This window comes from Lagopus muta, chromosome 10, assembly GCF_023343835.1.
Source record: "Lagopus muta isolate bLagMut1 chromosome 10, bLagMut1 primary, whole genome shotgun sequence".
Classification (NCBI taxonomy): Eukaryota; Metazoa; Chordata; class Aves; order Galliformes; family Phasianidae; genus Lagopus; species Lagopus muta.
In genome coordinates this window covers 3,943,083-3,964,952 of record NC_064442.1, presented here as the reverse complement: position 1 = coordinate 3,964,952, position 21,870 = coordinate 3,943,083, and the positions used below count along the sequence as shown (strand labels likewise).

At 43.7% G+C, this 21,870-nt stretch overlaps 1 protein-coding gene and 1 long non-coding RNA gene across 3 annotated transcripts in view; one reads left to right on the top strand and one right to left on the bottom strand.

Annotated features, from left to right (window-relative positions):
* LOC125698374 (uncharacterized) overlaps positions 1–17,939 on the top strand; it is a 99,591-nt gene extending 81,652 nt beyond the window's left edge. The window contains exons 4-5 of one of the 2 annotated variants that reach the window (XR_007379168.1): positions 1,286–1,435; positions 1,995–17,939. This is a non-coding gene — a long non-coding RNA (uncharacterized LOC125698374). Of the gene's footprint in view, positions 1–1,285 lie in introns of both variants that reach the window. The other variant, XR_007379167.1, reaches the window with a different exon arrangement.
* The window catches only part of LOC125698371 (protein FAM169B-like), a 262,140-nt gene that overhangs the window by 24,504 nt on the left and 215,766 nt on the right, over positions 1–21,870 (bottom strand). The gene's annotated exons all lie outside the window — the stretch shown is intronic.

Here is a 21,870-nt window from a genome sequence, read left to right as displayed (position 1 = left end):
TGCATATATATATTTTTAAAGCCTGGAGTTTTAAAGCAACTGCTCCCAGTCCCCTCCAGTGATTCCCCAGACATGTCCCCTTTGCCCTGCTACATGAGTGTGTGGTTCCAAACCATTCTTCAGTGAAGTAGGTTCTGCTTTTCCTGTTTGTTTGCTTTAACCCACACCACTTACAGCTAACTGAGAAACAATACAAAGCCATGTTTTGTATGATCATCTAGTACCCTGCAAACAACAGTATTCATTAAAAATAGTACAGGCATACTACAGCTGCCAGCTTCTGTCTCTACTGTGACACAGACATATTTTTTTCATCTTGAGACACTGAACAAAAGTCATAAACAGTTGCTCTGATCAACAGAAATCTCTGCTAGAGTCTGTGGCTTGTTCACCCCTTCCCTTCATGCCAGCCACTGTTCATTTCATTGAATGTTTGTTCTGCTGTACAGCTGGCTCTTGAGTAAGTCAGAGCAAATTCAGCACTGTACAGTAATACATTTGGAATGAATGTGTTGTTTCTACTGATGGAAAACAATTTAGCTATTTTTGGGACATGGGAACCGTATATGCCAAGGTGAGCAACACTGGTATCTGTTAGTACCTTGCCTATAGTGTCAGTATGGATGTACCTAGACTTGTTCTCATGTAATCGGTGTTGTAGATGCAAACAGTGCTCATTTAAAAAATGCATATTTAGCAGATCAGTGCTCTGAAATAATAATAATCAATGTATCATAACCACTTTGAAAGCCTTCTCAGTTACAAGCCTATTTTCTCTTTAGATACTGTGAGAATTCCTTTAAACCGATGATGAGGTTAGGATTTCAGTTGTAGTGTTACATCACCTATATCTGCTCCTCAGCATTGTTCCTCTAAGCACACCTAGCAACTTCAATCTGCTCCATATGCAGATACAGTACAATATTAACCAGCTCCTTAATTATGAGTAAAGTATTAAATGTATTTGAAAAACGTAGGAGGTGACAAAACATCCAGTGAGTTCAGACAGAAACATCATTTACTGAATGTATTTTGGATAACTTTAGTCAGACCATGCACGAGATTGCTTTGGTTTGAGAGCTGTACAGAAAAATGCGTCTCTGCTTTGCATGAGCCTTGGCACTTCTTTTTTTTTATTTTCCCCTGTTATTTGTTTCCACCCGTATTTGGAACACAACCACAAGCATTTCGATATTTTCCATTAAAAAGAACAAGATTGTGTTTCTGAGGTAGTGGGCACCATGAAATCAGGAATTGGAATTACATTGTTATGTATTCTTAATAGAACTCTGAAAAGAAGCTGCAAACATTGAGATTCAGAGGAACCAAGAATCCTGGACTGCCATCTGTACAGCTGACCTCCAGCAGGTGGATGTGTGATGGAAGGAGCTGAGCCCCCAGATGAGTGTGAAGGTCATGTGCTGCAAGCTCCGAGGTAACCATGCACAGCTCATGAGCACTGAATGTCCATTCTTGCCAGTACAGGTAACAGACTGTTCTCTATCAGTGCTGAAATAATGCTTCCAATGCTTAACATGTTCTGAACTGTTTATTTAAATGAGTGTTTTTCAAGGTAAGGAGGAATGAGACTCTTATGCCTTTTTTGTCTGGAAATATGTATATATATATAGAATTGATTGAAAAAAAATAGCCCTGGTCATTCACACAAACGGAATAATTGAAACAGCATTAATAGCTATTAGCTCAATGAGGAGAAGGCCCTGTTCAGTGAGGCTAAAGGGTGCAAGAGGTAACAATTGGAATTCCTCAAGACGAGCTCCTTCTCACACCCCATCCAAAATCTCCTCCTTAACGGCTGCCCGGCTGACTTTAAACTGCCAACACGGACAAAAAGGGGATGTTGCATCTTTTACAAACAGCCTTTTGTTTGCCGTTCTGACACCTGCGAAAAGCAAAATTGTTATTTTCTTGCTGCTTGTTGCTAGTTTGATGCCCGCTCTGGGGCCCTACATCAGAGACACTGTTCAAAACAGGTTGCAGGGGTCCGTTTCCGTGCTGTCTGCCGATGGTGCTGCCTGAAGGAAAACCATGGAAACGGAGTTTGACAGGCTCACAGGGACCCACGGCTGCCAGAGCCGCTGCCTTTGAGCGCCTGATGAAGACATCACAGAGCAAACACAACATTAAAACGCTGCTGGCTGCTTTGCATCACTTAGAATGCAAATCTCTTTGTTCTGCTCGGCCCTTGCGTTTTGTAGCTGAGGAATCTGTGCTATCATCTAACACGGATTTGCTGACCTTTCTTCCTTCGCTGTCCACTCTCCTAAAAAAATATATGTATATTTAAAAAATATTTTAAAAGATCAGCTTTTGTGGGAAGGAGGGTGGCATGGCTCTGTGCATTTTGAAATGGCCCCAGTTTTTTTCAGTTCCTGGGATTTCTGTGCACAAATTAAACACCCGTATTGCAGAGCAGGCTGGGTTGGTTTGCTTTGTTGCTCCCTGTGTATTATTTGACTTGGATTCATTTACATGGCAACTCACAGGGGTAGATTTTTTGTCATCTTCATGCCACAGATTCAAAAGTAAAAGTAATCCTTTATTTGCACAGCACATCCCCTCCAACCCTTTAAGCTGTACAGATGAAAATAGATGAAAAAAATGCAAACTCCCCAACCACCATAATACCTATCTTATAACTTTTTATGCTAAATTTAAGCTGTGTGGTTATTATTCCGCCCTCCATTTGTAAGTGGCTTGTATTTTAACTGCAGTCTCTGATTTCAGTAACTGTCAGACCTTCGAAATGCCCCACGCCTTTGTGCTCAGATATGGGATTGTGGTGGCTCCTGACAGGCTAAGCTATGCATGGGGCAATCAGGAAGGCTTTTTTGCTGATTGGAGAAACCACAGTGAGCACCTGCAGTAGGAAGGATCTGGTGGGGAGACAGCAAACAAACTGGCTATTCTCTCAGAAGTGATAATTTATCATTTCATTCTCCCTGTGCTGTGTAACTCACACATTACTTAAGCTGAGAGAGGGCTACCATCGCTAAACTGGAAACAATACCCAAAACTTAGAGCTGCAGCTTGCATCAGGAAATTATTTAAGCTCGTGTAAATCTGCGTCCACCATGGTTCAGTAAGGCTTAAATGGGCATTTAGGTTAAGATCATTGTCAAAGACTTTCCTAAAAATACAGATGCAGGTCTTAGCTAAGTAGCTCCTCAATAAGCTTTGGGAAACTTGTCCTCAGGGGCCAAGGAAAACAATGTGAGACTGGTCCCTGCCTGGACTAGAGGCTTGGCACCAGATGAGCACCTTCATGGGTATATCTTGGGATTAGACCAAAATGAAGCTACTGGATCCTGCTCAGACACTGAGTAAGCCATAGAAAGGCGACAGTTTTCCTGCCCTCATCTCTAGGGAGAGCAGTTCTGCACTGGAAACACAGGACAGACCAAGGGGCTAAAGAGTTTTTCAAGTGATGGTCAGGTCCCATTGCTTTCCTTGCTTCTGCCAAGTGGATGTTGTTCAGTGCCAGAGAAGAAGGGTCTGCCTAGACAAGGTTTCCAAGTGAGCAGTTTTCTGCTTCTTGTACTGAGCCCAAACTGCTTTGAGTCTGTTTTGCTGCTGGGAAGTCTGTTTTGCAACCTGGGAAAAGGCACACTTACCAGCAATGTTTAGCTGTCTCCGCAGAAACTATTATTTGTGGGTGAAATCACTGTGCAGTTATTGGAAACAACAGCTGTAAATCTCCACATAAGTGTTGAGGCCTTGTCACACAGTATTTTCTCAGTCTCCAAAATGATCCAGGTGCTCATTTCTCTCAGCTTCCTAAGTTCCTTATGGTTATGCTGTTCATTCTCTTTTTACTCTCTCTTCCACTCTTCTTCTTTCTCTTTAGGCTGACTCCTGGAAAGACCTTCTCTTTCCTTGCAGACTCATTGACTGCTTTCCTAACTCAAATCCTTGTGCAAGACCTTGTAGAAGTGACATTTACAAAAAACACCATTTTGAGACCTCATTCTTTTCCTGCCCATTGATGTCCTCTCAGTTTGAATTGCAGTGTTTAATTTTGACTGTGAGGCAACGTTGGCAGTTTCCTGACTAACCCAATGTCAGATCAGAAAAAAGAATGAAAACCAGAAAGGTGCCTTAGAATGTCTAAGTGGAAGTGGATCAAATTTCTGTGTCAAAAAGAGGGCAAAACCAAGGATGTGGGACTTGCATGAAAAATCTTGCAGACAGTTATTTTTTCCTCTTCCTTTATTTCACAGTGGGACAAATTCCACTTTATTTCAGTTCATCTGTAAAACATGAGGAGCCAGCTGAGCGTAGCATTGGTTCAGAATGAGGGCAGCTGACAAGGGAAAGGTAAAAGGAACTAGTAACTTCTGCAGTTCTCTCCAAGAAATGTCTTCAGTGCAAAAAAAAAGCAAAAAAACTCTCAAATTAACTTCTGAAGAACAGAGGAAGGCACTAGGACATCAACTAACATGTAATACAGCAGACTCCAAAGTGTGATTAGTGCCTTAATTGTTCATATGTGTGATGCTTCCAATGGAGCGCCCTTCTCCAGCTCCTTACACCTGAAATCTTAGCTCTGTTTTTTCGTCTCCTCGACACACAGAAGTTGGATGGCACAAAGCATTTCCCAGGGAACTGTCCTCACTAATAGTGACATTGCTTAAGTGGAGCCTGAATCCCATCAGCAGGGAAGACCCCTCCCATCCAGACAGCAGCACTGATCAGAGAGTTTGGGACTCCCAGTACGTTACAGTTTGCAAGTCTACAGCTCTGAGACAAAGAGGGATATTCAGAACAGCCTAATTAGTTGCATTTTCTTTTCTAACCCCAGTCAGAAACCAGTCAGACTGTGCTTCAGATTTTGACATCCTATTAAATGCAGAACACAGGCCAATAGCTTTCATTTTCCCTTGTGATGCTACAGACTCTTGTTTTTATAGTTTGACAGAGAGACATAATTAGGCCTCAGAAAGGACAAGTCCAGACTATTAGTTCCCCACAGAGGCTCCATGGAAAATCAGAACCCACAATTACTCTCCACTTTCCCACTGAGGTAAATGTGTGGATGTCTGCTCTCCAGCATCAGACGTTCCGTTCACAACCTTTAAGCCTATGACTTTACAGTCCTTTCACTGAAGGGCACAAGGAAAAAGAAAGGAAGGATGATACCAGCATTTGACTTTCCAAAGGGACAAGTGCAAGTAAAGGACAATAAATGACACTGCTAATGCTATAGGTACAATGCTTCTCAGAGATGCAGACAGAGAGAAACAGAAATTAATCCCCATATTCCTGCCCTCTTCATTGTGGCCCAACAGAATTGGGTTGTCAAAATAATAATAATAATAATAATAATAATAATAATAATAATAATAATAGTAATAAATAAAATTAATTCAACTGCCCCACATTTAAAATGAACAAGATACAGGTTAGCAGCCTAAGCACAATTCTGGTAAAGCAGAATGCATCATCAGGGCATGGCATTTAGTGATATTTGTTCATAGGAGTCCTTTCCCAATCTCCTCATCTGTTTCTGAGTTAACAACAGCTTCACTTTTTAGTTCTCAAAGACCAATAGAAAATTCACTCTCTAGATGCCTCATTCTCTCTCAAAGGCAATTTCTTAGTCTGTGTTTGCCAAGTGGTACATAGCAGCTCCCACTTGGTCTTAGTCTCCAAATGCTTGGACAATTTCTGTACATTTCCTGATGAGCTGCAATCTTGGACACATCTGATTCAAATGAGCTCTCATCCTCGATATAACCATGGAGCACTGGTCCTTTGTTTGTTTTTGCAATAGCATCATATTTTAGATGCATCTTCAGTTTATAATCCCCAGTAATCCTCAGATCCTGCTGTGCCTAGCCAGCAGTCCTTAATTCCGTGTAAACCATTCTACAGCTGTCTTTATTATATCATGTGTTACTGTTTTCAAGTCATTACCCCAATCTATCAGCATTATATTGAATTTTAATCCTATCATCTTCCAAAGTGTTGCTCAACACATTGTCTGGGAATTCACCTCACAAGGAGCATCAGCCCGTGGTCCCTCCTGCCACCTGCTTCCCATCGCTAACCTTGGTGCACGATCTGGTCCTGTGCCAGAGCTGTACAGCACATATTGCACTGCTGGCACTTCTTTTTTCTTCTGGTATCGTCCTTTTCTTTGTAGGATGTCAAACCTATTCAGGACTATTTCATCCCACTGAAAACCCTTGACACCTGATACCACAGAGATGAGAAGTAATTAGGGGCAGGGCCTATCTGCCCATCTGCAACTACAAGAAAATGCTTTGCATTTCAAATAAGCAAGGTTTATTTCTCACTTTAAAGCCTTGTCCCTGGGTTCTCATGTCTCCACCATGCTGCAGAAGCACTCCATCACCCAGGGACATGCAATTGCTAAATGCACCCATTGCTGGCCCCTTTCCCTGGCCAAAAGGGCATCGGTCATGGGGAGCCACACAGATGCAGACTGCAGCACAGTGTTCTGTAGCCACTCAATTAGACTGCCTGTTTGTGCTCAGCCTCTCAAGCACTTGGTGAAAGTAAAATGCTTACACAATTCCTCTGCCTACAAGGCCTTGAAATCTTCAGGGGGCCTGGCTTTGCTGCCTGGTTTTCCACTGACAGGCTGATAGAGACATCACAAATCTCTCCAAAGGCCAGTCACTAGGCTTCTTTCAACATCAAAGGGTGTCAGTGTTCACTCTGCCTAGGAGCCTGGGGCAATATAAATCACACATGAATAGGTGAACTGAGTCTTTGAGGTTAAATTCTCTCTGTATATACAAATATCTCTCCTTGGGTATCTGAAGTCATTGTGTTGTTTCCCCATCAATATCAAGTATTTTCTTTCAGTGGTAATATTCCAATGGCAAGCTAGGCCTTACAGAGAAAAATAAAAAGGATGTGCTAGGGTGCTGCAGGAAGAGAATTAACTCATTTTAAAAATGTGTTGTCATTGTCTTGGAAGAAAAGTTAGTAAGCCGATACTGGGCTTTTTTTGTCGGGCTTCTTTAGTGTCTGTAGCTACACTCTCTTGGGCTGAACCATCTTTCCTAGAGTCACTCAGGTGTGTTTATTCCCAGACATGCAGGAACCCCTGCCAGGCTCCTGGCTCACCCACAGAGCTTCTGCTTCCACCACAGCTCCCGCTACAGTCAGGCAGCATGGCCCAGCCCCAGAGCTGGGCAGCAAGAAGCAGAGTTGATGAACACAGATGCCATCCCCTGCAGAGGCTCCAGCCAGCCATGGCCAACATCAAGGAGGCAGATCTGGGAGCCTGCATTTCTTCTTGGACTGACACCTCACTCAGATGCCGAGTGTCATCTGGCTGTAAAAGACCTGGATGATAGGAAATGTGTTTACTCCTATTACATCAACCAGCTGACACCTCGGGTCATTAGCTGGAGAAGGCAAAATGCCTCAGTGGTGGCTGCTTGGAGAGTTTGATTCACCCTGACTGGCACAGTTGTGGCACCTCTGTGTGGGGTATTTACCACCTAAAAACAGGAGTCAGGACAGCTGGGCCTGTCACTAAATTACACTGCACAAAGATAGTTCTGATTCCTGCCTACCCTTGTGCAGGCAGGGCCCTGGCAGCAGCTCCCATGTCAGTGCTACATCAGCACATTTGTGAGACGCCTGCACTGCTGCCAACTGGCCCTGCCTGCTCCAAGCAGCAGTACCTGATGCCGCTGCAGAGAAAATCTGGTCCAGTACCTTGTAGAGTATTCAACAGATTATCACATGGGAGAGAATGCCAAATCCCTGGAGGGGGGGGTTGCTATTCCCAGGAAGTAAATGGCTGTCAGGTTCAGGCTGTTGGCTACTTGAGAGACTAGCTCAGTTCTTAAGCCTCTCCACGTCAAATCTGCACTCTCAGCAGCTGGTTACATCCCCATGCTTCTGCAAGACAGTGAGAGAAACGTGCAGCTAGTCAGCCTCCATGTCCTCCTATATAGCACATCGCTCACCCTTCTCACTGCCACTGCTTTTTCTCTCACCCGAGAGAATTTTCCTGTGGGCAGCCACCCAGCCAGGTCCCACAGCTTGGTGCCAAGCCAAAACGTGAGCTGGGAAACTACCTGGTCTCAAATTATGTGGGTTTAATGAGATTTTTTATCACCTCTGCAGTAAATTACCTGTGCTCAGTATTGTGTTTGAGTAACACCCAGCAGAAATTGTAGCAAGGCAGTAATTGCAGAGTATCTGTCTAAGATCTCTGTGCCGTGAGGCGTGGATTTTCATTTCATACATTAGTAGCAATTTGCTGCCATAGTTCCGTATAATCAGTACATTCCTTTTAACGCACAGGAGGAAAAGGAGAAGGACAAAACTTCCCAGCACTGGGAAAATGCTTGGAGCTGCTGTTTGGAAGCAGAATTGTGTGAGTTGTGTGGCTCTCTCCCTTACCTCTCCAGCTGCCCAAGGGCTGCATTGCTGCTCAAGTCACGTATCCCTTAACACAAAGTCAGAGATATGACAGGAAAAATGGATTTGGTTGACCATTCCTAGAAGGGTTTTGTGAGCGTTGAGTGGGTTATACGCCAGATTTTACATTATTCCCACTGCCCATGCTGCATCAATAGATTCCAACCACCTCCAATATATCTTTTTTTTTTTTTTCTGGAAAGCTGCTCCTTATGAATATAGACTCTCAAACTGGATGGGGAGATTGTCCTGCTGCTTTGCTGAGTGATGTCATCTAAACCACATGTACCTACAGTATTAGGTCAGTATTAGGTGTTTTTGGAGGTAATCAGGATGCCTTGGAAGGACAGTAAGCATTGTCAAGGAGAGGGACCTGAAAGAGACACTCGCTTACGGCTTTTAGTGCTAAAGCAGCCTGTGCTTTGGCTAGCAGGTGACACGCTGGTGTCGTTAGACTGAAAGCAGTTGTAAGTCAGAACTGATGGTCAGAAAAACACCCACGTCACTCTGCTTCACAACCCACATCCACAGCTAGAGCGCTGTGTGCTGGCACACATCATCTGCATACTTCCTGGCACAACAGTTTTAGAGTCAGCATTTCAGGCTGTAACCTAAGTAGAAGAACTGTGCTTCACCAACAGCCAGAGCTTCTACACTTTTCTGTACCCATTCAATATTCAAAGTGAGGCCATCATTCCCATACCTGCACATCTCAGTCCAGTCTCTGTCTTTCTACACTGCAAAAGAGTACACCTTAAGACGAAAAAAGCCTTAAGACGAATGCCATGGACGTCTTCCATTCATTTGTATCCACTGCTGTGAAATCATAATGTGAAAATCTTCGCAGTTAAATAGCATTTGATTTTTCCTGTTTCTTTCTTCTGACATGCAGTCTGTAGGGCTGCAGTCAGGGAATCACTCCCTTGCAGTAGCCAGTACCTACTCCACTAACTTTCTGGGCACATCTCCTGTCTAGCTTAAAATCTGCATAATGAAAAGAAAGCCATTTTCCTTACAATCCATTCTCCTGTTCAAAGCTTTTCATGTGCCAGGTTGTTGTTTTTTAATCACACAAAATGGTATATATTAATGAGCTCTGAAGTTACATAAAGATAGATCTAAAGCATAAAAACACTAATATGCCCTGTAGCATTCAGTGCTTTGAACACAGAATGGCATCTGTGTGAGAGTGTGATTGCACGCAGCTATGGAAACCAGTGCCAGAAAATGAGGAAATGCTGAACAAGTGGTGCAGGATTGGAAAAAACTGGGAACAAAGATATTCAATTTGCATAAAAAGGCCTGGTTTGCTAGCAGCCGGAATTGTGCGACTTTCCACTTCAAAATGATTATTTTCTAGTTCTGCTGGCAACACGGCGATTATCTTTTTCTTGAAAGAAAACACTCCCACCAGCTCCCAGCAGAAATGGAAGGGCAGGCAGGCTCCTAGGTCAGATCTGGCTATTGCAAATGGGACAAGTTTTGCAAACATGAGAAACTGTAAGGACTTTCCTCGTCTTTGCGTTCATCCTAAGCAATTTCCTTCTCATTTCCAGATGGTACCAATTAAGAGTCAGAACCCCTGCCCTAACGGTTGTTAACAAAACAAGCACAATCTGAGTCTTTAATGAGTAAAACTAGAGTCACATAATACACTCAAGAGCAGCCAAAATGAAAAGAAAGATTGCAGTTGGCAAACACTTAGGTTGTCGGGTACTGAAATTGTAAAATACTACGGCTGGAGATTTGGTTTTTAATACTGAAGGGTGCCTTCCACTGCTGAGTTCAGTGGGATTATATGGGGGCTTAAAGATAAGCACTTGGATAAACCATTCCAATCAGTGACTGAGGCATGACTTCAGCAGTAAAGCTGGGCCACATGTAATTCATATTATAAGGTATTTTTATTATGTATTATTGAATTCCTTTTATTAGTCAGTAATTGGCAATTAAAATAGCATCCATATTTCAAAAAAGAAAATATCAGGTATTTCCAGTTAGAAGAGCATGCCACTGAGGGTTCTACTTGCAGGAGGAGCTGTTACCCTGGTGTGCAAACCACTGAGGTTCCCTCTCAGTAATTCAGAAGTCTTATCTGCCTTTTCTTTTTCTTTGCTGCTAATTGGGAATTGTGTGAAAAACTGTGTTGAGGCTCTGACTCAGAAATGGGATCACTAGGCTCTTCAGGCCTAATAAAGGAGAAACAGTCATGATGATCATTTTAGCATGAGCCAATCAAGTTCCTCATTGGTTTAATTCTGCATCAGAATGTAAAGTGACCCTAACCTGCTCTGATTAGTTTGTGACTTGTCTCATAATCATATCCCTCCCAGCTCAGTACAAGAGAGGCAAAATGGATGTACATGAAGGAAGGCACACAGGCTCCACAGGCAGGTATCTCACCTGCAAGCTTCATGCAGTGCTCTCTGCAGGTACAGCTTCAGGGCCTTTGAGATCACAACGGGACAAGGACAGAGAAAGAGGGTTTTGTGCCATGGTACCATGCCCTGTCAAAGCAGTGAAAACCACACAGCAGATGCTGGAATTAATATATAATGTAGGAGATAAGAGCAGAGAGGTGCAGTCAGACCAACTAGCACACAGATGTCCGGTGATGAGTATGGGGAAAGAGCAGGTATTTTCTGGCACACTACCCCAGAGGCTTGCTGAACCAAAGAATGCAAATAGATTAAATGTAACACCCACCAGCTTCCAGCTGGAGCTTCTTTCTTAAGCCTCCTGTTCTACCCATCTTGAAGCAACCCACCAAAGTCATCATGTGGCTTGGAAAGGAAAGCAGACGTGCTTCCAGTCTGTCCTGCAGAGTTTATACCTCTAACATCACATGAGAAGATACAGGGTAAAACTTTAAACTCAAAATTCCCTTGAGGGTCATGTAGCTCCTCATGAAGTCCTCATTACCACAGAGTCATCTCAGAACATCATAAAGTTAATGTTAACAGCAAGGTGACTCCATCATGCTCTGAGTCAACTGCTGCTTTCCAAACTCCAAGAAGATAAATCTGCGTAGTTCTCACTATCCTCTATAGTTGGTGCCACCCTCCAGGCTCCTCATTGCTGTTGTATTTGTTTTGTTATTACTGAAATAAAACGAGGAATTCTAGAGTGATTCAGCAGATCACAAAGGAGCAAAACAAAAGGAGGGCCTGTTATCATTCTTGCTGAGATAGCTGTAAGACTCTGATTGTGTATTGCCTGTGTGTAAGGACAGGACTGTGATGTAGGAAGTAAGAGTCTCTTAAATGACCGGTAGTCATGGAAAGGTCTGCATTACTGTTGAGAAGACAGGGCAGTAGTTGTGCCACAGAAGTGCTAAAGGTCCTCTGAGCTTCTCCACAGATGTTTCTAGGCAGCACCGTTGAAGTCAGCTGCTGTGGACAGCTGGACACGGGGGTGAGTTTTCCTATGGAAATTCTAGGAGAGTAAATGGCAAAGATCCTCTGGTTTGGGTGCAGGCCCTCATGTTTTTTCCAGACAAAAGGAGTCAGTTTAGAAAGCAGATTAATACTGTATGCAAGGCTTTCCCAGCAAGCAAGTTGGGCTGTACTTCATACTGCAGTCAAAGAAATTAGAGGCAGAAAAGGTTACATCATCCAGCTCTTAATCTAAAGATACATGTACTAAAATATGTGGCACATGGTTAAATGCTTTGCTAGGTCAGAGACCTAATTTGCTCCCTGTCAGTAGGGCTGTTCTCTATCACGGACATTTTTAGGGCTAATTAGACTGTGCTCCTGGCTATTGCAAGAGCAAAACCCAAGGCATGAATCCTCTGGCACTTCTAAGTGCTGTCAGCATTCTGCAGATAACAACAAATAATAATAACAACCCTTCTGTTTGAGGTCTGTGTTCGAGGTGGTTTCAGGGTGATCAGATCTGGCAGGAGAATTGCCAAGCCAATGAGGACTGCCCCAGCCCTATGTGAAAGATGCCCCAGATACAGTCCTGAAGGTGGGATTATTTTTGTGCCCTTTTTTACCTCTCCTCCACCTCCAATTTCTAACCATTCTTGTGGATCCTAGATTCCCGATTCTTAGACTTTAGATGATAAACTGTGTCTTTGCTGGGTCTGGTTTAAGACTATAAAGTATGTTTTATAATCTGCATACAGAAATAGCTTGCATGCACCTACCCACAGTGTACAATGATCATTAACCTACTCTCCTGTTCCTGGATTCACTTACTCATTGCAGCTGATTTGCAAACTTGCAGGAAAGAGAGATTCTTACACCACTCCATGTGTGCAGGGACTAATGCTCACAGAAGCTCCACTGCAGTACAAACAACATTCATAATACCATAATGCTCGCTGCATGTGCAGATTTGATACATCATTGGGCACATATTTTGTGAATGAAATGGCGCGGTTGGTTTCAAGACAGCTTGCTCCTTCAACATGGTCTCTGTTTTGCTTTCTGAGAGCTAGATCACATTTTTAACCCAGCTGAAACTTTTCCCATTCCATCATATAATGAAGAAGCTGAGGACAGTTGTATTAACAGCCAGTAATATCTAGTTATCAAAGTTTGTCTCCCTCTCTTACAGTCTTTTAAACTGTTTGCCTGAACCTGCAATTCCGCATCCAGCCGGACTGGCTGTGAACACTAGATGGCGCTTCGCAGCAAGAAAGGTTAATAGTTTATGCAGCTCAATGAAGAGCTCCCTTACTGCCCTCCTTCACGAGCAGGACTTTTTTTGCCCTCATCATCTCACTGGTCCTAATTCAGCATTTAGTCCACGGAGAAATACCTGATCAGTTCCCAGATAAATTCCCACTTTCACCAAGGATGGCATGATTATTTCATGATGAGCTCTAGCTTATATTAGTATCAGTCAAACTGCTTCATATTTTGCCTAAAGCTGCTGCATACACAAGAGGCTGTATTGAAACAGGGAGACCTGCAGGTATCTAAGATGCTTTCTTCTGGGTTGGCTCAGGTCAGGGAGCTGCCCTTTTTCCTGTTAACACCTGTAGTGATACAAGGGCCAGTTTTCATGGGTACTTGGCCTCGTTTATTTACCCCTGAGGCTACACTAGAATAGTAACCCACAGCCAGCCTCAGCCTGCCTTGCAGAGCAGGTATGTGAGCACGGTCCGGAGCATCCTCCTCCTTTCTGGGGAGCTGAGGTTTACCCCACCCTCTCCCAGGTTGGGCCTCCAGGCAGCGCTGCGCTCAGCAGGTGCCCTACAAGTGTGGCACAAAAGCAGGCTGAGGCCACAGTAAACAACTTGCCAGTATCTATTTAGGTGTAAGGGTGAACTGCCACAGATTATATGTTAAACACGACACGTAGAAGGCTTAGGTTCTATAAGGCTCAGGTTATACACAAGGAGCTGCCATGTGCAGCAGCAGGCACAGCTGGAGCCCATCCTCTGCAGAGAGCTGTGTCCCCATGGCACCTTCCTGGGGACCTGCTTGGGCTGCAGTGCCACACTTGTAGTAGGGCATCACTTACAGGGAAGCTGAAGCAGAGCTGGTGAGCGCCTACATCTGGAAAGGCAGGAAAGCTGAGTCCTGCTGAGCAGCTTGAGAACAGCCATACCAGGTGCTTTCCTGAGCCAGTGCCCTTCAGCCCTTCCTCCAAACATTTCCCAGATAACATCCAGGGGAAATCTCCCACTAGTGCTGCTTCACTTGTTTTGGAAACCTTTTTCTTTCCTCGTGTAGCCATTATTCCATCGTCCTTTTGATAATGCTTACACCTCGACTGAATGTCAACTGCTGCTCTTCACACAGAGCTGCAGTGCTTGGCCCTGTTTGATCTTTCCCAGGGTCTTTCTTAGCACATTCCACCCTCTGTAGCTTTTTTTCCCTCTTTTCTTTCTTTTAAATAAATGATTTCTACATTTTTAAGTCATCACCTGGATTATTTATTTATCCTCTCATCCTTACCAAGGTCAGTGTTTCCAATTGCTTGGAAGTACTTCTTCATCCTTCTTACAGATTACTGTACAAGGTCCTCTTTTTTCCTCAGCTACCTGACTGTCCCTAACTCCCCTCCAGCAACTTGTTTTCCCTCAGTTCAGCTCTGTAGTTTGTGAACTGTGTACTGACAAGCTGACTGCTCGTTGCACAGCTTCCCCTTGTTCCAGGAAGAGCCAAACAATTGCAGTTTCGGAGGTTACCCCTAATATTGTCCTGTTCTGTTCTAACTTAGTTTCACATAACTCTCCCTTGCTTTGTTCCACCTCTGCTTAATATTATTTCCCAGCTCTATACACAAATTGCTGATAAATTCAAGAGTTTTGTCTCAGTACTGAATAGAGACCTTGAAACTGCACCTCAGTCCCACAGCATGGCTAACTGCCATGGTGCTGCTGCTGGCCTTCACTGCATTTGGTGGCTTCATCAGTGATGGCACAAATAGAGGGCAGTGATAACAGCAGGGCAGTGGCCTGGAGCCCAGAAGGAGCCATACATTGGTGGCAGCAGCCCAGCGTAGCCTCAGCTGGGCTCACCTGCTTGGAAGGATGAAAAAAGGGAAAAGTTCCTGCTCTCAGTCCTCCTGCAGAGCAAGACACAGAGCTGTCCAGAGGGTGCTGCTCATGGGCTCCTCACTGCTAATGGTGACGCTTCATACTGCTGTCCTGCCATGTAACACCCACTGCTGGGCCTCGTCCAGTATTGTCTGTGCTGCAAAAGTCTTCCAAGCCAACCGAATAGATTCTAGCACATTCTGCCATTCTTTCATCACAGAGTATAGTACTGTTAACCTAGTAAGGAAGCTTCAATCTCTTTCCAGTTCAGGAGAATTCTCTCCATTGTTTCCGAAGAAATCTTTCTGGATGTGCTGCCAAGAGTGTGTATTTTCTGTCATGTTCCAAGTTGCTTGAAATAAGAAAGAATTATCCTCACAATTAAGATCAGGCTGTACAATTTAGATACATGCCTTGAAAGATTTCCTATTCTCTGCCAGAGATGTATTGTTCTTCCCCATTTAATTTTATTTACTTTTTTTTAGTGGATGCAACAGTTACACTGTCATTTATTAGAGAACAAGGAAGCAGCAGCTGCAGAGCTGTGTATATAAAATAAACACAGTGTGGATGAAGCTATCAGAAGCTCAGATTTCAAGGAGGAGAGGGGGAGGATTGCTTTTAATAAGATCTTGTGTCAGTAAAGTTGTGCGACGGAACTGCAGGGTCTTACCCTATTAAGAATACGAGGGGGAACAAATTCTTTCATTTAATGGAACAACAGTGTTAGCTGCATGCATACAGACAGAGGGCTTAATTTAAAAAGTAAAAGCAATTTGGTCATTCATGTTCAGACTTTGGGAACTCCACAGAGCATGCCAAATGCACTCATTTCTTTTTAACCCTTTGGCTGCAAGGCCTGTACAGTATGGAAGAGGCACGGCCATGGTGTATTTACTCAGCTGAACAGAACTTTCTTCTCTCTCGAGCTATGCAGGAAGCAGCTGATGCCCAGGGAAGGCAGGTGGGAGGGAGGCATCCTGTCCCCAGCTCTGACGCAGTTTTATTCTGTTAGCTTGGGTGAATCGCTTCGCTCACCATCAGTGCAAACACAGATGCTGATGCTATCAATGGCTGCTACTTGTTTGTTTATTCATCTGTATTAAACCAGTGACTAGGAAGCCCCAGCAAGCATGAGAGCACTCAGACCAGAGGGTTGTACGGGAGCCAACTGCAATTGTACTCACTGAATTTGCAGCCGAGCACTTCAGCATCGCATGCCGTGACATGAATTTGCCCCATCCCTTGCATGCTCACACAGTGACAAGTAGTGCTGCCTTGGAATGGTACCTGGCTACTTTGAGGCTGCATACACACAATGAAACACCTGTCCTAAAACCAGCAGAGGCATGGGCAGATTCAGGTCAAGCAGCCCAACCTGTGCTGCACAGTTGTAAGGGGCTCCGAGGTGCCTCGTTGGGGCAGGTCTGAGCACCTCACACAGCGCATCAAAACGTGGGGCAGGGAGCTGAGTCAGTCGAGCACCAAATCAGGTTGTATGACCATCCTTATCACAGGTGCTTTATAATAAAGCCGAAACCATTTTGTAATACAACTAGATTCAGCCACAGGTGATAACAATAACAACAAACACACTCCTCCACTGAGCCACCGTCTGCTCGAGCAGCACACCTCACTGCAGATGGAGCCAAACTAGCTCTGGACAACTCTGACACAACCAACTGTGGCTGTATTTTCATAAACATGCATACACACACACATGCAGAACTCTACTGCGGGCATTATTTCATTAACAGCATAATCGTGCAAAGTATGCATGTATTTTCTATAATTGTATAATCAGCATATAATTATATAGGGTAGAAAATATAAACATAAATTAAATAGGTTAATGCATTTATTATTGAGATATAAATTTCAGTGGTAACTGAAATCACGCCAGGGTGTATGTGTGTGTATTAATACAGCACTGGGATGGAAAATGTTGCATATATAGAAGTACCTGATACAGCTAAGGCCACCTCTGCACTCAGACACGGTTTGCAGTGACACTGCGTACAGAGGCTTCAGAAGGCTGTAGCAGTGAGTCTGCATTAGAGGCCTGCTGCTGGCATGCTCTGCTGGGAAATTAACAGCAACAACAAGAGGAAATGGATAGAGCTTCTGTTTTGCAGCTGCCTCATTGTGCAAGGACTCCAGTGATTCCATCTGCCCACATGGAAAACTGTTGGGGTGGGAATGCAGCTGACAAATCACACTCTTCTGAGGTATAAAAACTACGCAGGAAAGCCAAAGGAGAAAGGACTTTTCTCCCTAGTTCATACACTTATCTCAGCTAGCTGCCTGCACCCTTTACATAAAACGTGGCCAAATAGATAAAATGGAGAAATAGGATTATTTTTTTAAAAGATATTACACTTTTAGAAGTATGCAAGCACACGTTCCTACACTAGAGAGTATGAAATCACCATCCAGACTTCTTACATCCCAGCAAGCTAAACTGATAAAATCAGTACAGAAACAATGATAAAAATGGGTCTGAGATTACTGACCTCCTTTCTCTCTTGCTTCTGTTTATGAACTGTAGTTGGCCACTAGAGGCAGACTTCAACCTCTAGGGTTTCATGTCTCACCTAGAAGAGCCATATTCCAGACAAACCAACCCATTAGTCCAAGCTTCTTCCAAGAGAAATATTTTATCATACGGAACGGCTCAGGAATTCAGCCCTCAGCAAGGACTGCTTCAATCACAGATGGGAACTTGGGAACTCTACTAAATCACAGATGGTGTATTTTTTCCTATAATTCACAAAATGAGCTATTTCTACTGCTTTTTTTTTTTTTTTTCCCCTTCTCTGATTTTTATATTTTGCACATGGCAATTGCAAACAGAGATACACATTTTTTAAAAGGGCCCTTGAAAACAGTTTCTCTTAATGATGCATGTAATCTTTTCCTGTTCAGCACACCCTAACAACAACATGTCATCCTTTTCAGAAATTAAAACATAGCTAATTTTAATAGGATTGGGTTTATGTTTTATGCACTTTGCTTATTTATACTCTGTGTCATTTCTTTTTTCTTGGATAAGCTTGACATTCCCTTATTATCTCTTGAAATACTGTCAGCCGTGAGCTATTTCCTAGACCAAGATGTGGCAGCTTCTGCTGTTGCCACTTGTGAGCCACAAGAAAGTGATGGATCCCCACTCATACTCCTTGCAGTTTGTGTTATCTTAATCCTGAATAATCACCAACACAAGAAGGTGGCATAGCACAACTTCATCCCATCAAACGCTGGCTGCTAAATGAGGCAATGTATTTAGGCACCCTATAAAAGCTCTGTGTAGTCAGAGAAGGAGAGTGGAAGAAAGGAGAGGGAGAGAACAGTTGCACCATGGCACACCAGCAGTTCATTCTTTGGAGAAGCTTCTCCCTCTGCTATCTACACAAGGGGCCTAAGGCAGGCAGGTACTGTATGCAAGTTGGGGAAGAGAGAGAAATCTGGACATCTTCCAAACAACTTAGTCTTAAAACACAAAACAACAGATGGAAACAGAGAGAGATGGGGGTCCACAAGCAGTCAATGAGATTGTGTTATGAGTTTGCATAGAACAAGCCAGTCTCTGCACATCAGTGCAGTTCCTCTTTTGAGCTGCTAACTGACAGCAAAAAAAGCCAAAATTACATTTAATACTTTCCTGAAATTGCTTCATTGCTTTTCCATGTAAACTGCTGCTGTAGCTGGCACAGAGGTTTTATTTGTTTGCCAGTAGGAGAGGAGGACAGCTTATACAATATGAATAAGAGAAAAGGTAGCTATGAGCAAATCTCTCTGTTCAGCCACGATTCGGAAAGATTTAGAGCTCCACATGTTGATACCGGTCTGGAAACAAGTAGAGTTGCTAGCAGCACCGTGCTGCGATCCAACCTCTGGGGATCCTTTTCTATATCCATTTAACTTTTCCACCTCATTTGCTATCACAAGCTGCTCAGATACTGTCTCCATTTTGTTTCTGTTTTGTATTTACTGATGTTATCAAAAATTACACTTCACCGGAGGGTAATCAGGGCAGCATTGCTGCCCTCTTCTTGCAGAGCTGCTCAAACCTTCACATGCTAGCCACGAAGCCAACAGTGAACCAAATGAAAACACTATGCAAGTCAACTTCATCTTTCCACTGGCCTTTGAATCAGACTTCTAAAGATTAATTCATGTCATATCGGGATTCCACAATGCTTTGGCAATGACAGGAGTTTGGTATTGTAACGCTGAATCACATTCAGGCGCTGTTTGGCGCTCACAGCCAGCCAGGCCTTCAGAGTCTTGTGCCGATTTTCCCGACTCAATAAAATTGCTCAGCAGTCTCTCAGGTCACAGACAGAGATTTTGGCCTAAAAAGAACAGCTCCAGTCCCACCATCAGTACTTCTGCCTGACGCAATCACACTTTCTAACCACACTCTTAGGCGTGACCTCACTCCAGGTCCTTGCCAGCATACATCCCACCCACATCACCTTTCCTAGGGGAAAATGCATGTCTGCTACAATGTCTCAGAGGAAGAGTGGCCACGTTTGTCACATCACATCACATGGCGCTCACCCACCCACAGGCACAGCGTGACAAGAAGCCCAGACATGGTCACTCACACAGCGGATCACAGCCAAGGCCCCCATCCTGACTTTGGTCCAGCACTGGTGGTCAGGAGAAGAGAGAGATTGTTCCTCAAGAGTCTGCTCCTTTCTGTGAACCAGAAATAAGGGATTTTGGGATTAAAGGTTGGTCCAGACCACCATGTTTCAGGGGCAGCGAATAATCTATCCTCCATTCAGCTTGCTGCTCATTCTGCATAGTTCTGTTGTTGGCCTCCAGTTTTTCTGCACCCTCCCATATCTTTCTCCACTACTTAAACATGCATTGTGCAAAATAATTATTTGTGTGCGATCATTTCAGACTCCTGAACCATCTTGCTAACGTGTTCAATCTCCAAGTCTCTCTTGTGTCAAAGTGGTGCCATACTACTGATGTGGTTGCCTTTTTTGGCTGACAATATGAGAAAAGCAGGGAAAAGGGACCAGGTGTCTGTATTCTTCATAGATCCAAGGTGCTAAGCAGCTAAAGATATGTGAGAGGCAGTGTTCTGCCTGCATCTCTGAAATCTCCCCATGAGGGAGCTGGAATGGATACTGCTCTTGGATTTTAATACTCATATACCCGCTCATGTAAAGCCCAACTATCAAGTCCTTATGAGGGTGAAATGGGTCTGAGCCTAAACATTTTAGATGTAGTGAGTTTGTAGACACACCACACACAGTTTAGTGAATAACTGATGCAAGGCAAAAAGATGGCAGAGTTCTGTGATCTAACAGCTGTGCAAACAAGCTAGAGAATTTAAAATTCAGAAAGCTGTATCTGCAGGAAAGCATTTAAAAAAAAATCCCTAGTGTCACATCTGGTGGCATCAAATTGTCATTATGACATGGTATTTAAGATGATTTAATGGGTTTATTGCCGAGTAAGATCCTTGGAGTTTGCTTAAACTACTGAGCATTAAAAAGATGTAACTCCTTAAATGACATTCTGACAAAGTACTGCCTAAACAGTTCATTATCCTTCAGGAATACATACATATGTGTATCAGCATGTGTGCACGTGGAAATGAACAGATCAGTAAGAAGATGAACAGAGCAGACTCATGTGTGGCGTGAGAACTAGCTTTGGAAAAATTAACTTCCCTTTCTCCCTCTGTCTTCTCTATCTCATACATCCATACAGTGGGCAGGATCTCCTTAATTACTCCTCTCTTAGGGCACTGAATCAATGGGTGGTTTTGAAACAAAGGATTCAGCTACTAAAAACAGCCTGGTAAAGTGTCTGGAAAAGGTTTCTGGTTATAGATGACTTCTAAGAAAAGGTGTCGAGGAAAAGAAAAGGGGCCTCTTTTCTTGCTGAATATTTTTAATGTGTCGTAGTATTTCTTCCACCTTTAGTTCCCGGAACAGTTCTCATTTCCCCTGAATGTTCCGACTTGTTATCTCAGGCCCTTTCAGCTTGTTGATTTTAAATTCAGTCTGGCTAATTCAAATTCAAGGCACACTGCTCCTCAAGTCTTTCACCATCTTCTGATTCCACAGAAGGGGGCTGTTAATAGTATGGGGTTTTGTCAGTGAGGAGCAGTGCAAACTTCCTTTTACACTTACTCCTTTCATACTAGATTGACACGACACATAGCAAGCTAGTCAGACAATCCTGCTGTACGTGTCTAACTTGGTGATTTTCTCCCTGCTGATTGCATACAGAATGCAGGTTTCCAGCCAGAGGTGCCCTAATGCACACCTTCGACAGATGCCCTAAGTAAACAGTAAAGATCTCCGCCTGTGAAACGATGCGACAGAGATTTGCCTAACCAGACACATTCCTGAATAATTCCATCAAGTCACCAGAAGCTTTTCTATCATCTGTGGCAATTTTCCACCATCGATGCATTTGCCTTTTAACATTTGAATAAACTGTCAAAGCACAGCCTGCCTCTGCTAGCCAACCCTGCACACATGTAAAACGAAAGAGGGAAAGGCAGGCTTTTTCCTATTCAGACAGAATTAGCTGTTGAAATACCAGAAGTGAGCTGGGCAGCGTAGCATGGAGCTTCACCCATCCCAGGTGATCACCACAGATCTCTGCAATCAGGTGCCTGTCCTGGCGCCCAGCAGAGCAGCTGGGGTGAAGTGCACAGCTTTGTGCAGTGCACACACTGCCATGCAGGTCAGTCCCTGCTGCTGATCCTCCTCCTCCACATGGTACCTCCACACAGGCAGCCTGCAGCTGGTCTGTACTGACACTCTGTTTGCCCTGCAGCACTTCACTACCTGTTTATGTCTCTGAGTTTAATTTTCAATCTATCTCAAACAAATTATTTTTTCTTTTTTTTTTTCCCTTGTAAAATGCAGCTCTTAGAAAGCAGGAAGAAGGAGTTTGTTTCT